Source organism: Podarcis bocagei, assembly GCF_964188305.1.
Source record: "Podarcis bocagei genome assembly, chromosome: Z".
NCBI classification, from domain to species: domain Eukaryota; kingdom Metazoa; phylum Chordata; class Lepidosauria; order Squamata; family Lacertidae; genus Podarcis; species Podarcis bocagei.
This window is the reverse complement of record NC_138140.1, coordinates 8185020-8195396: the sequence shown is the minus strand read 5'-3', so window position 1 is coordinate 8195396 and position 10377 is coordinate 8185020. Positions and strand designations below refer to the sequence as shown.

General features: G+C 45.2%; 1 long non-coding RNA gene across 4 annotated transcripts in view; it reads right to left on the bottom strand.

The window, feature by feature from the left end:
- Positions 1–1728: 1728 nt before the first annotated feature.
- LOC308578965 overlaps positions 1729–10377 on the bottom strand; it is a 35551-nt gene continuing 26902 nt past the window's right edge. For 2 of the 4 annotated variants that reach the window (XR_014004234.1, XR_014004235.1), the window contains exons 3-5: positions 9462–9543; positions 6473–6586; positions 4564–5963 (exon numbers count right to left, since the gene is read on the bottom strand). This is a non-coding gene — a long non-coding RNA (uncharacterized lncRNA). Of the gene's footprint in view, positions 3118–4563; positions 5964–6406; positions 6587–9461; positions 9544–10377 lie in introns of those variants that run through there. The other 2 variants (XR_014004233.1, XR_014004232.1) reach the window with 2 other exon arrangements.

Here is a 10377-nt window from a genome sequence, read left to right as displayed (position 1 = left end):
GAAAGGGGAAGGCATATCCCCCAAGTGTCCTCATTTTCCAGGGACAGTCCTGGAATCATAAAAGCCATCCTGGCTTCTGATTCGATCCCAGAATGTTCCTATTTCCCCTGCCAGTGCTGCCGCCACTGAGCTCAGAGAGGAGGATGAGCCTGGGCTTGTCCTGAGCAGTGGTGATGATGGCTGTGAGCGAGCAACCCATGGCCTCTCCATGGCCACTGCTGGCAGTCTCCTCCCTTGGGAAGCTCGTTGTGGTTGCTGGAGAGCAGGCAAGGAGGAGAGGCTGGCAATGCAGAGGCCAGCTCTGTGTGACATGCCGGCTCAGAGGGGCAGGCAGAGGGCTGGGTGGGAAGAAAGGAGGAGCAGAGCACAGCACAAACAATATTGATTTTTTTAAAAAATAAAAAAATGCTTCAGGTGTCCATGTCTAATTTTGCCCCTTTCTATTTATTCATTGGGGTGTATTCCTTTTTATGTAAATCTACTAAATCTACTAAAGAAGGGTGTGTGTCCTGTTAATGTACTGGAGGTGGCACTTGTCCTACTGGTAGGAAATGATCGGGGGGGGGGCAAAAATGGGGGGTTGGGAAAGGTCAGTTGGAGGGTATAGGAAGGTTCTGCACTGCTGCTGCCCCCAACTGCCCCTGCCCCCCATTGTAGTCTTGCTTACTGAGACTGCATGACTAAGGCTTTTAGGTTCTCACAAGAGGTCTGTGAGATGTTGCCAGAACCCAGAAGCCTCAGCTGCTTCTCCTTGCTTCTCTGGTGCCAGTGGCAGAGGGCAAGCAGGACACCCCACCACACCCCCACACCATGGGAGAAGTGAGGAAAAGCAGCAGCAGCAGCAGCAGCAGCAGTGAGATCTTGTGAAAGTTCCATGTGATCTTGTTTCTGTGGGATTCTGCTGCCCAACGCAGATGCTTCAGTCCACCTTCAGGTGGACTGAAAGGGAAGGCAGCCCTCACACTGAAAAAGACTCCCTGCTGTGGCTGTATATGTTGATTTTATTTGAACCTGGGAGGAAGTTATGATAAAGGGGGTTTCTTTAACTGGACATACTGGAATTTGAACTTGGGATGTCCTACATGCAAGGCCCAAAATGGGACTACTGAGATTTTGTGCTTGTCAGTAGATCCAATGATTACTGGGAAGTTTGCCCAATATAATTGGGCCTATTCTGGTTAGAAAGGCCATGTTCCTTGTCACAAATGTCCTGGCCATTCATAGCAAAAGAACATGTATCAGGGCCCTGCCAGATGATCATACACGGGGAGCCTCTATCTAAGATGTTACATGAAACTCTATGGGAAATAAATTGTGAGCAAGCCTGCACCTTAGGGGGAAAGACACTGTGTTCTTAAAGCGTTCTTGGAGGGTTTGACACACAAAGTTGCCTCAGGTTAAGTGCCTCGTGTACTGTCTTTGGGTGGGGGGGGTGGGTTTCACAAGAAAGAAAAGCTTTTACAGGGATATTTTTAGAGAGATACAGAATGGTGAGAGATTCTGGCATAGGAGCCAACTCCTAGAGGCCAAAGTCCCTTCACCCCCCCTAAAATATTTGAGGGGGACCCCCCCAAGTTAATGGGCATTGCCATGCAAATGGTGTGGGTGCACTGCATCATGTGATCGATTATGCAGGGTGGGGCTTACCTGCCCACCACCCAATATTTTACTCAAGTTGGTGTTGCAAAACAGCAGTGTCTGGGCTGAAGGAAAACTCCACGCAGCAAATGAGGAACAACAAAAGGTTTATTGCCTGGCTAGCCAGCAAGCTGACTCAGAGGAATCAGTTTCCAAAGTCCGAGCCCCCTAATAAAGGGACGGGCTCCTTCATATATACATTTCTGTTATCTCTTAAGGCACTACATATGCATAAACTGCAGCAAAATCCTTCCAGTCCTAGGCTACATCACCCTATTAGCATACCATTTATGGTCTTTCCTTAACTGCATATACATTAAGCAATCACACAAATAACTCTCTCTAAGCAGCACCTGGCTGCACTTTGCATGTGATCCCTTTGCATTCCTTTTCTTATATGGGTTTACCTAAGGGAGTTTAGGACATGGAGCAAGGCACATCTCCCTTTCTTATGCAGACACTCTGGAATGTGTTTTTGCGAGACAAAGATAACAGCCCATGGTATGAGATTAGTATAGCCTGGCTTGAAGGTCTCTATATGCAACATTGGTACCCCTGGATTCTGGCCAGACAAAAGGAAGTCTGTCACATGGAAAATGGAGCAAGCTTTGTTTTCTGCTGCTCCAAGGGCCCCAGCCAACAGATGCAAGTGACAATAAAGGAGATTCCAACTAAACATTAGGAATAACTTATTGATGGTAAGAGCTGTTCAACAGTGGAACACACTCCCTCAGGTAGTGGTGGACTTTCCTTCATGGCCATCTGCCAGAGATTCTTTACCTGCTTTACAGGGGTTAGACTAGATGATCCTTGGCGTCCTTTCCAACTCTACAGTTCTATGATTTTATAAGTGCTTCTTCACATAGCACACTTAAACTATGGAATTTGTTCTCCCAAGAGGTAGTGATGGCCACCAACTTGGATGGAATTAAACAAATCTATGGCAGTGAAGGCTATCAATGGACACTAGCAGTGGTGACTATGCTCTACCTCCACTGTTGGAGGCAAGTTACTCTCTGAATACCAGTTTCCAGGAAGCATGAAAGGGGAGTGTGCTGTTGCGCTCTGGTCCTACTTGTTGGCTTCCCTTTTGGGCATCTGGTGAGCCACTATGAGAGGCGGATGTTGGACTAGGTGAGTCTTTTTCCTAATTCAGCACGGTTCTTCTTATGTTCTTAGTCTTAGTAAGGGCAAAACGGTATGAAAAGAAGCAGGGAAGAGAGAGCAAGGGAATGAGGAGGTATAAGCTCTATTCAGTCATTCCATTAATGTCTTAAATGTCTTAGCTATCAGTCTCCGTTTCCTCTTATCCACACTAAACATACACAATGCCTTCAACCATTCCTCATAAGACTTAGTTTCCAGGCCCTTGATCATTTTGCTTGACCTCCTCTACACACATTCTAGCCTGTCAACATCCTTCTCTAATCATGACACTCAGAACTGGACACAGTATTCCAGGTGTGTTCCAGATGTGTTCTGACCAAGGAAGAATAGAGCGGGACTATTACTTCCCTTGATTAGTACACTATACTTCTGTTGATAAAGACTAGAATAGCATTCTTTTTTTGCTGCTGCATCACACTGTTGACTCATGATAAACTTGTGTTCTTCTAAGACCCCAAGATCCTTTTCTGGTGTCCTGCATCTTATAATTGTGCAGCTGGCTTGTCCTGTTTAAGTTCAGAACCATACCTTTGTCCCTGCTGACATTTATTTTGTTAGTTTTGGCCCAATTCTCACATCCGTTAAGGTCATATTGAATCCTGATTCTGTCTTCTGTGGCATTAGCTACCTCTCCCAGTTTGGTGTCACCTGCAAATTTGATGAGCATCCCCTCAATTCCTTCATCCAAGTCATTTATGGAGATGTTGAACAATGGGCCTAGGACAGAACCCTGCAGCACCTCACATCTAATTTTTTTCGAGGATGATGAGGAACCATTAATGAGTACCATAATCCTTGGGTTTGGTCAGCCAACCAGCCACAAATTCACCTAAGTTACCTTGTTCAACCCACATTTTACCAGCCTCCTTGCAAGAATATCATGGCAGATGAAAGCTCATACCAATAACAAACTTAGTTGGTCTCTAAGGTGCTACTGGAAGGAATTGTTTTATTTTGTCAAAACTCTTACTGTAATCCACCAAACTTGTAATGCCATCAAAAAAAAAAAGAAATGAGATTTGTTTGACATGACTTGTTTTTAAGAAACCTGTTTTGGGTCTTAGTAATCACATCATTATTTTCTAACTGCTCACAGACCAACTGTTGAATTATTTGCTCTACAACCTTTCCTGGTATCGATGTCAAGTTTACCAGTCGGTAGTTACCTGGGTCTTCTCCCCCCCTTTTTTTTAAGATGGGAGCAACATTTGCCTGCCTCTAGTCTGCAGGGACTTCACTTGTTCTCCAATAATTCTCAAAGATCATCAGTGCCAAGTGATGGAGAGAAGGACCCATTAAGATCTGGTCTATTTCAGTTTTCAGAGATAATAGGACAAGTGGCGTAGCGTGGGTTGTCAGCACCCGGGGCAAGGCAAGTAATTTGCGCCCCCTAACCCGTGGATTTGCACCCCCTAACCCGTGGATTTGCGCCCCCCTAACCCTAACCCCCAGATGTTGTGCCCGGTGCGGCCGGCCCCCCCTGCACCCCCCCACGCTACGCCACTGAATGGGACTAACTCCATCCCATGCAATTCTGAGGCAGGTTTTTTATGAAAAATTCTAAGACATCCATCCCCACCCCCCATTAAAGTTTTTCCTTCTAAACTGCTAATATCACACCTGGAGCAGGGGGAGGGACAGCGGCAGCCATTCTTTCCCCATACAATTCCCTCTAAGAAACACAACCTAGTTCCTCCTAGGGGCCTTGCCTTACACGCATTCAATGCGCATGACAGCAAGGAGCCCTGTGCACTAGCCTCTCGGATTGTGGGCAGCTGTATACCCTATTTTAGAAATGAAACAGGAGGGGTGCTATGGATATAGCACATAACCTACAAGGCCACCTTGTAAAATAACCCACTAGACTGGGGATTCTAAAGTGGACCGTCGTTTCGTTTCAGGTCATGATCCATTGGGACTGAACAGGGTAGGCATAAGAATCTAAGAGCTTGCTGGATCAAGCCAATGGCCCATCTAGTCCAACATCCTGTTCTCACAGTGGCGCACCTGCGAACAGGATTTGAGCATTAGAGCACTCTCCCCTCCTGTTGGTTCCAACAGCTGGCATTCAGAAGCATCGCTGCCTCTGACTTTGGAGGCAGAGCATAGTCATCATGGCTAGTAGCCGTCAACAGCCCTCTCCTCCATGCTTTTGTCTAATCCTCTTCTAAAGTCATCGGGGTTGGTGGCCATCTGTGCCTCATGTGAGGCATTCCGTAGTTTAACTATGAGCTGCATGAAGATATCCTTTCTTTTATCTATCTTGAATCTTCCAGCACTCAGCTTTGTTGGATGTCCACAAGTTCAAATATTGTGAGAGGGGTATGGCCCATGGACACCAATTTTACAATGGCAATGCCCATCAATTTTTTTGGGGGGGGGGCAGTCCCCTCAAATACTTTATTTGCGGTCTGAATACCCCCTCGTCCCCTAGGAGTTTGCTCCTATGCTAGTGGGATAGCTCCAGATGGTGCTTTGAAGTAAGCCATCCATGAAACTAGCACTCTAAAAATGGATCCTTCTAGGGAGGAACCCTTATGAGCTCATCCACCTTTTCATTGGATTGGCTGGGTTGGATGGAATTTATCAATAAAAGCAGGAATGAGATGACTCATTGTTATCTCCCTGGCAATGAGGTAATACACCTAAAAGAGGATGTGACTCTCATCTGAAAAACGTATTTCCCCCTCCTCTTTGAATTCATTTCCCTGATGCAATGTGGCACAAAGAAATTAGAGTCATTGTATTAAGATTAAAATGGGTATCTGTGTCAAGGCAATTTAATTCCGCCCAGAGACAGCAATTCAGAAAATAACCCTCTCACACTGGAACTTTCTTCCCTGTAAGCTCAGAGGGCTTCATCCCACTTGCATATCGGCACTACACCAATTTTAACCAAATTGTGTGGTTTTTTAAATTATACAAGAGGCTATAAATTGTAGCTTTGAAGACACAGGGATGGATAGTCATAGATCATTTCCTAATGAGTCGCAAATTGTTATTGGGATAAGGGAAGGAGCAAGGAGGCAAGATATCAAATGAGCTGTCATTTGAGTGGTGGAGTTTGTCAGAAACTTCTGCTGCTCATTGCCTCTTGTGAACAGCATCAGTGCAGCTTCTTCCAGGTTGTCTCCACCAATCGTGCCTGTTGGCTTCTCCTGTGCCACAAGAAGGTTGCCAAATCAGAAAAAAGATACATTAACAAATGAATGAACTGTGCCCTGAGGACTGAAAGACAGCATTTACTTTTGCAGCCAGAGGACTAAGGCTGCAGCAGACAGATAGGAGGGAAACAGGGCAACTCTATCAGTTCTGCTCTAACTGGCAACATTTGCATCACTTCGTTTCCTCGGTTTCTGCATGAACATATCCCCTCCTCCCTCACAATCCCCATTCCTTGTATAACTGACAGTTAAGTCCAGTCGTGGACGACTCTGGGGTTGCGGCACTCATCTCGCTCTACTGGCCGAGGGAGCCGGCATTTGTCCACAGACAGCTTCCGGGTCATGTGGCCAGCATGACTAAGCCACTTCTGGCGAAACGAGAGCAGTGCACAGAAACGCCTTTTCCCTTCCCGCCAGAGCAGTACCTATTGATCTACTTGCATTTTGACGTGCTTTTGAACTGCTAGGTGGACAGGAGCTGGGACTGAGCAACGGGAGCTCACCCTGTCGCGGTTATTTGTGTATTTCCTTGTGTATTGTCCCTTTTAAACTGTGAGCCTGAGTGCAGGGACTGTCTTTTCACTGATCCGTGGCAGCTGATCTAGGAGTCTTTTCAGCTGATGAAGAGAGTTTAAAAAAATAGTTCTTAATAAGAAAACATATTATTTCTTGCCATGTATTATTTTACCATTAACTTGAAAAAGAACACATGCATTTCAATACTATATAAAGACCCTTTCCTTGAAATAAGGAAAAGGTGGAAAGCCTAGTCCCAATGGGATTACATATGCATTACTGGCCCTACATGTCTAATTAACACAGTAATGCAAGTGGATTTCTTTAAAATGTTGGATCAGTGTTGGATATGCCTGACAAAATTCAAACCATGCATTCATCAGCCATCCATACATTGTTGGGAGGCAAAGTAATACAAGTGAAGCAATTGTTTTTATGCTTGTAGTAGAATGTGCAAGCCTATTAGAGGGACGTGATGTGAGATGTGAAAGGATGGGTCAAGAGTTCCAGTAGCACTTTTTATTAGGATTTGTTCGAAAGGTGATGTTGCATTTGAAGATGAAGAAGTAATGGGTGGTTATTGATTTCTGCACACACAAATCGACACAAAAATGAAAGGGTAAAAGATTTCCCAAACTGTGTAAAAGTGAAGAACACTAGAATTTATGGACATCCAATAAGCTGGATGCTGGAGGATTCAGGATAGACAAAAGGAAGAACTTCATGCATGATATTGTTAAACTGTGGAACTCACTCCCACAGGAGGCAGGGATGGTCGCCAACTTGGAGAGCTTTGAAAGAGGATTGGACAAATTCATGGAGGATAAGGCTATCAGCAGCTACTAGCCATTGGTGGCTGTGTTCTGCCTCCCTCCACAGTCAGAGATACCATGGGGGTGAGGGAGAGTGCTCTTGTTTCTTGGTTGACTACAGGCATCCGGTTGGCCATTATGAGAACAGGATGCTGCACTATGCTTCTCATGTTCTTGGGATCTTAAGAAGGTAGGAAGGCATCATGGGTCAGTGGTAGGGCACAGGCTTTGCTTGCCAGAAAAAGACAATTCCCAGATTCAGTCATCAGCATCTCCGGTTAAAGCAGGGAAAGACTCCTGTCTGAAACCCTGGGGAGCCACTGCCAGTCGGTGTTGGCAACAGCTGGGTAGGTGGTCTGACTCAGATTAAGATAGCTTCCTCAGTTAATTTTCTCAGGCATTTGTTTGTTTGTTTTTATTAATAATTTTTATTAACAGGCCAATCACATCACATTATCCATATCACATTGATTCCAAATTATACAGCCAAATTTTAAATTTTGTTGGGGGTGCCCATACATCAAGCTCGGCTCAAGTCCAAAACAGCATCACTTATCTTACTGCTTTCATTAGACAGTTCTGTCCAGTTTGATCCGGATAGTCCTTTATTACTTCCTTTCTCTTCTTGTTGTTATCATAAATTCCTTTCTTTGCGATCTCTGATGATTTTCACAAGCAGGTTAAAAGCTGGCATTCTATGTGGATTTTTGTACTCTTCCAAAAATCATATCGATCAGGGACAGCCTCTGTACAATGCTTCCATACACAAGATTAGTCTCCGATCTGTCCTTTATTTTTCAAATAAATCAAATGTGTCTGGGGGCTCTGTCAGGTCAAACTTGCATTCCAACATTCCTTCTCATTCGAACAGTCCTGATTCTCCTCCCCCAGTCCTTCTTCCTCCGACAAGCCTGTCTTAGCGAGACGCCATATTTTAACTGCGTCATAAGAATTTTCCACTTTTCTCACTATTCTCCAGTCTTCTTTCCTGTTTTAATCCATCCCACATAGTTCTTAAAATCCTGCCTGTGATTCATAAAAATGCAACGATCTTGTTTCTATCTGGGGTGAAGGGTTATCTTTGTCACATCATGCTGGGGAAAAAAGAGTTTTTTCCTCCACCCCCCCCCCTTCGTTCCAAACATACAGTCTCCTTGTGGTAATTCATCAGAAGATTTACTTATTCGTCCGTCACTCCTGGTCGCAGAGATCCATTAATCAGCAGTCTTATCTTCGAGCTTTACTTGATGTATATGCTTTCAGCTTCATTTCCAATCGTATGTTTCCAATTATAATTCCAAGCTGCAGCACGCGCTGATTGGAATCGGCGTCAGGAAGATCTGACTTCACCGAGGGCCTGTGCCAAGTGTTCGGCACCCCCATCACTCGTGTCAGGGGGTGCATTGTGAACACCGCTGGCAGGACAGTGCTCCCCCACATCCTGGGGGGGCTTAGGAAGGCTGCATACTTCCCATAGCAGCCCCTTAGTACCTCGTATGGGTCAGAGAGATGTTATTGTCAGCCATCTTCCAACGTGCCACCTGGTGGCCCCCCTTCTCAGGCGTTTGTTGATGATTTAAAGCAGAGGTGAGGAACCTCAACCCTTTGCCAGCCCTGCTCCGTGCTCCCCTCAAGTGCTTTTGCCTGCCTGGAATATATGTCTCCTTGAACTGTGATAATGCATGTTGATTGCCAGGATTGAGAGATGTTTGTGCATGTTGGTGGGTGCTGCATGAATGGCTTTTTGGGCTTTTGCATGAATGCATTCTGGAATGCAGTCCACTGTACAAAAGATGAGAGTCTCATCCAGTTCACCAATTTTTACCTCTGGCACCACCCACCACCAGAATGCATCTCTTGGAAGGTTGCCCAGGGCCAAGGGCTACCTAAAAATATCCCAGGATTCTCTTTTGGTCCACAGAACAACAGTTTCTCCCCCCCCAAAAAAAAATGCAAAATCCAACCAGCTCAAGCCATGTGGGTTTATTAACGAGTGACAGAGTTAGTGAAGGCTACAGCAAACCACATGTTTAAACTACTCAAAAAGCCACATAATAGAGACAAAAATAAACAAACCTATATGCTAACTCTCTTCCTACATTTACTAGGGCACAGCTATTGCAACATCTAATAATGTAGGCCGCAACACCAAAGATCAATCCACCTGCTTATCTTCCAGTGTGATGTATTCTGTCACCTGCCAGCAAATCCCTTTGCCATTCTGCATAGGACTAGAAGATCAGTTCCTATACAAAGGAAGAAATGGGCACAGAATTGGCATCAGAAACAAGCCATCAGGAAAACATTTCATTCCCTCAGAATGCTCTATGGTGGACATCTTTGGTGGCACTTGAAGCATCTGAGAACTGGGAGGGAGGCATGGACCATCTTCATTTCCCCCAGCACTTCCTGCATCTGCCACCAGGGCTGGGGCTATGAGAGACAGGAGCAACGGCTACCACCCAGGGAGGAACTCCTGGCCGGTCTAGCTTCTTCGTCACTCAATGGACTCATGTGCCAGTAGACTCAGTAGCAGAATGGCATTTGCTGGAACATCAGAGAACAAACGGTGGGAGCCTCACATATATATTTGCCCTGGTGCAGTGGCTATTTGCATCACTGTCTGTTTTATTGTGTTTCAAATATAAAGGTAAATAGTACCTCGGGTTAAGAACTTTGCTTCAGGATGAAAGCAGAAATCGGGCGGCAGCAGTGGGAGGCCCCATTAGCTAAAGTGGTGTCTCAGGTTAAGAACAGTTTCAGGTTAAGAACGAACCTCCAGAACGAATTAAGTATGTGACCAGAGGTACCACTGTATATACTTGCCAATGAGAATTATACCGTATGCATCTAATTCTAGTCCATGGAGGTATATGCCATGATAAATGTGTTAGTCTTTAAGGTTCCACAGGACATTTTGTTGCTTAACCTCAAATAGTGTTTTGAGTCAGTGGCGGGGGGGGGGGGGAGTAGGAAATGAATTGCTTATTGTTCTTTCCATACCTTCATACCAGCTTTCCCCCATCAATTCACAGCTGGGAAAAGACATAGTGCAGAACCTCTGATAAAAGCCAAACCAT